Source organism: Lactuca virosa, chromosome 8 (assembly GCF_052849685.1).
Source record: "Lactuca virosa cultivar CGN04683 chromosome 8, Lactuca_virosa_CGN04683_v6, whole genome shotgun sequence".
Classification (NCBI taxonomy): Eukaryota; Viridiplantae; Streptophyta; class Magnoliopsida; order Asterales; family Asteraceae; genus Lactuca; species Lactuca virosa.
The window spans coordinates 338,725,706-338,731,481 of record NC_136433.1 but is presented as its reverse complement, the minus strand read 5'-3'; positions in this window follow the sequence as shown (position 1 = coordinate 338,731,481).

Below are 5,776 nucleotides of genomic sequence, written 5' to 3'. Positions count from 1 at the left end.
TTTTGTTTATGCTAATGTTTTTGTATTGACAATGACATCCCAATGGTTTACGTGAATAAAATACATTTCTTCGGAAATGATTTGGTAACATATTTATCATGTTTTTCTGGGAACAAATTCCGCAACACTTTTAATCAAATGATTACTCTGAAATTATTTTAAAAGCATAAATTAAATCGGTCTTTTCTGGCCGTGAAATTGGGGATGTCACATCTGGCATCATCCGTTTGATTGGGATTCCGCACCATCAAACGGATCTGATTGATACACAAGCAGATTGCGGACTTACACGTGGCCGATCTTTGACCGTGTACACGAGTACGTTGGGCGTACCTCCCCGATCCAGCCTCATAATTTGTGCCATAAAGTTCAAAAATTCATATCTTTTGCATACGAACTCCGTTTTTGATGTTCTTTATGTCCACGCGTAGGTGAAATTATGCTCTATAACTTTAGTTTAGACTCCGTCGGCTAATTTTGATTTAATTTTTGAAGTTATATTTTTAACAGGCCGGGACAGAAAAAGTCTGTTAAAAATTCATAACTTCTTCATCTGACGTCCGTTTTCGTCTATCTTTTTACCATTGTACTACTATTGACGAGACCTTCGATTCACGTTTAGTTTGTGTCGGCTAAAAATCACTCGATCTTTATTTCGAGTTTTTAGCTGTCTACTGCTATACCGAATCTTAGAAAAATCATAAGTTCCTCATACGAAGTCAGATTTGGACGTTCTTTTTATGAAAATTCTCGGTTTAACGAATACTACGACTTTCATTTAGATCACTTGGGTTAAAAATTATTTTATCAAAAACTCACTTTTTACGTCATATGGCGTCGTGCCAATTCTGTCACGAAATTTTAAGGAGTCATAACTTCTTCGTTATAGCTCGGATTTCGATGAGGTTTTCGCCTAAATGTTTCTAACGAGATTCTTTACAACTTTCAATGATCTAATTTTACTTATTTTCAACTTTATATTTTTGTTAATTTCAATAGTTGACTTTTGATTGGAATCTTATAAGACTTCCAATACTTTCCGAATGATTCTAAACATAGTTTTACTTCAATCTCGTAAAACTATCTTGTTAGAACTCAATACTCATAAGCATATAATATTTCATAATATTATTTACTTTTAAAATTACATAACACGATAATGAAACGTGTATGTTACAAAAACATCATCCTTTTGAGGATTTCGTCCCCGAAATCACAACGATTAAAACAAATGGGGATATTTCGTTCTTATCTCATTCTTACTTTCCCTAGTATAATTTAGGCCTCTTAAACACTAACTCTACTTCTTTATTACGTAAATCAACCGTTCTCTCATTTATAATTTCTTCGGGCTCTTCTACATATCTTACTTTATTATCCAATTTCACCTCGGATAACGGTACTGAAATCACATCATGAATACATGCCAAATCTTCCGGAAATTTCAAACGGTATGCTTGCTTACTGATTCTCTGGATGATTTTGAAAGGTCCAACAAATTTAGGACTTAATTTTCCTTTCTTCCCAAATCGCATAATGCCTTTCCATGGGGATACCTTTAGCATTACAAATTCATTCACCTGGAGTTTTATGGGTCGTCTTCTCTTTACTGCATAGGACTTCTGTCGATCCTGGGCCGCTTTCATTCTTTCTCGTACAATTTGAATCTTGTCAGTGGTGTCTTGAATCATTTTAGGGCCACTAAGGACTTTCTGTCCTACATTACGCCAACATAATGGAGTATGACATTTACGTCCACAAAGTGCTTCATACACCTTCAGTATATTTTCTACTGTTTGGATTGTTCTCTCCGTCTGACCATCTGTTTGGGGATAACAAGTTGTGCTGATAGTGACACGAGATCTCAATTCATATTGCAACTTGCCCAAGAATGAGAAGTGAAGCTACCATCACGATCGAAAATAATCTTTAGCGGCATACCATGTCTCGCAACAGTTTCATCCAAGTATACTTCTGCGTATTTCTCCATCAGAACTGTTTCACGCATGGCAAGAAAATGCTATCATTTTATATAGCAGTCTTTGGCAATTGGAACAACATCAGACATAAGATCAGTTCGGAATTCTACTTGCCTATCCGGAGGTAGTTTAGGCAAATCGTCGGGGAAACATATCAGGATTTTCATTATTAACGGGAACATCATTTATAGTTTTCTTTCCCTCTTTTGAGATATCAACTATATAAGTCGGATAAGTCGAATATCCCTTTGATATAAATTTAAGAGTTTTTAAGAAAGAAATTATTATTTTCACCGTAGACATAAATAGAATCCTCCCCTTCGATAGGGATGCATACCATCTTTTCGTAGCACAAGAGTTATGCGTGGTTCTTTGACAACCAATCCATGCCGAGAATAATATCAAAGTCGGGCAAAGAGATAGGAATCAGGTTAGCAAGAAAATTATAATCCTTCAATTTCTATGACACAATCTCTACAGACTTTATTAGCAAGTAATGATATACTTCCCACGATATCTACATGAAATGATTGGGCGAATGAATAACAAGCAATTTGGAAGGAATACGCGAATTCATGAGACATAAAAGAATCTGAGGCACCAGAATCAAATATGATGTGAACAGTTCTAAAATTGGCAAGAAATGTACCGGTCACAACATTCGGGTCCTCACGTGCCTCCTCTGCGATAATCTGGTATGCATGGCCTTTAGCTTTAGGCACCTCCTTCTTATTTAGTTGAAGTACTCATCGGTTGTTGAACGGAAGCTTGACTTCCCATCATCTGGCTAAAAAGAGTAGGGCAGAAACGCTTTCTATGGCTAGTAGCACCACAAGCATAGCATGTAACATTAATCCTCGGGCAAACGGGCTTCACGTGACCTTTTCTCCGCATCCATAGAAAATCACTGGTCGTTTTCTATACTTCATTGACCCTGGTGATTCTTTCCACATTTTCGACACGATGGTGACTGAAGAGAAAAAGAGTGTGACCTACCGCGGTCACGAAAGGTATTATGAGATTATACTTGTCTGCTAGAATCAGATCGAGCAGATCGAGCTGACGGAATAAAGAAAACAGAGACAGTTTGATCAACACGTGGATGCTTCGGAACAGAAAGAGTGTCACCACGTATTTCTAAGTCATGATCACGCTTTCGTGCATACTCAACAATTTTGTCGAATGATAGAATATTTTCATTAATTATTAATTCACGGATTTCATACCGTAATGTAATCCTTCCATGAATAACTAAATTTTCATCGTCTTCATAACAGGTAGCATCTCTGGCTAATGGTTGCTCAATCCTTTAATGAAGATTTTTATATTTCTATCGACTACCTTGACCATCTCCCTCTACAATTCTCTGACTGAAACTTCGTAACTACACGAGACATGGTTCTCTGAACCAATCAATTCACTTTGCAGATTTATTTTAATTGGAGTCGATTCTTTATGACCACTAAAGTCTGAACGAATATCATCTTCTTGGTCATCACCGAAACGAAGGTAATGACGGAAACAAACAAAACAATATCAACTACGAGTACCTTAGTAACCTTGTGACTTTTCCTGATTCAAGCATGAGTCCTGTGCTTTTGGTAGTATAGGCCTCTACTACCATTCACACCTACTCATACTTGTTCTAAGAATTGTCTCACAGTCCCCAAGTCATCATACCAAGAATTTTACAAAGGAACTTATCACACATGAATTTGTTCAAACAAATACATACAATAATTTCTTCTAGACTCAATTAAGGATTTCATGTTTCTATCAAACATATCTTGGATTTCCTATACTCGTCTTCTAGGATTCTTCTTATGCATATACTCGATCTAGCATATTCTAATACTTTTTCATAGGTCGATAGAAATTGTACTTCCAATTCTTCATATAAATTCTTTCTCGGGTAGTGTCTACTCTACAAGACACACTATACCAGAATCTACTCTAGCAGCATGGAGACAAATGGTCTCTAACTACCTGCATCATCTTCTAACTCATGTAAACCATCATGCACATTTGTTCGTTTCATTATCCTTTCATGACATCGTCATTCCTGTAGATGAGTAAGTTTTCTTTTCATGATTGTATCTTTTAAGTCTACTTCATAGGAGTCTATCCTAAGAAGTCCGCATTATAGCTGCATCTCAGCATGTTCTACTAGCTTCGACTCAGTTCTCTGTCATTTCTAACAACAACATCTCTTCTCATGCAATACTATGGGTATATATCTTCTTCTTCTAATTCTTCTAAATCTTACACAACATCATTTTCGATACTGTCGAAGTATTTATCATCATCTTCGGTTATTCTGACTCTATAAGCAATCACTGCTTCAATCTGCAGACAGCAGTGGAATAACTTCATGGATTATGCTAAAACATTCATCTCGTCCGAATGTACTTCGAATACACAAGATTCTTCCAACGGTGTTATTATTTCATCAATTATACTTTGAATGTACAATACCACTCCATAGGTATTAATACACTATTTACAATAGCACTTGATAAATATTATTTTACGATATCCCTCGATCGTTTATCTATCAAATTATCGATATCAACTATCATAAGTCTCTTTATCACTTCGAAAAGTTTCTTATCAGTTATAACACGGAAATTTTAGAATGTGGAATACATAAAATTTCCTCTTCCAGACCAAGGTCGGCAACAGACCTTAAACTTTCCCAAGTAATAGCAATATAAGTAAGCAACCTAAGGCTTGCTATATTCATTTATCATTTAGCACATATTAGAATATAAGGCATATCTCCTCTAATATTCTAGTGCTTATCTCCATTTAGGTATTCAACCTAAAGTATACTAGATACACATCGTATCATCATCCCTTAGCAATCCATGTTTAAATCTAGAAATTCTCAAAACTCCTAGTTCACTTAAACTAATTCTCTAAAAATTTTGAAGTAACTTGATATTTTAGAATACTAGGGTTTATCACTACCCAATACCCCACTTAAATTTTTGCTATGGTTTGTATCCATATACTTACAAATGACTCTGTTCATATATTGAACGTTAGACAGTTTAAGTCTAAATACCAATCTATGATATTTAGTTCACTTAAACTACTGCTCTGATACCATGATTGAAAGACCCAAACTTTCATACTAAAGACATTGTTACTCCAAGTTACTCCAAAACATGCTACATGCATATTCATAAATAATATTTTACATTTATAATTTGATTACAAAAGACTGGATACAAACCGACTATTTACACTATTACAAAGTGTTATATATTACATAACTACCCAGGATATTATAGTTTTATACATACATGAGTACTAAATACAAAAGTAATAGTTTAAACTATTCTAAATCTTCCAACAGTATATGACTATACTGGTTGCTTATTTTCTGCAATTGTTAAACACTGAGAGGGGTAAGTGGTGACGCTTAGTTAGTTCAATAATAGATACAATATCACACTATGCCATATACATATCAATATGACAGAAGCAAAGAGGGACAAAGAACAACGAAGGCAGATGAGTATCATATGACATGCTTTCCATATCAACGAATAATCTGATTCACAGATTTACAATCAATGAGACATAATAATTTCAATACTTGATATATATCAATAAGACTTTTACCCATATGGCATGGAAAAATAACCAATTTCTGAATAAACATTTTGGCTAGCAAATTATAGGCTTTCAGCCCTGCCTAGCCTTCTTCCAATGCCAAAGGAATGCTTAATCATTCACTTCATGGTCAAAGGCTACATACCAGTATCCAAGTGATGCTTATGTCATACACT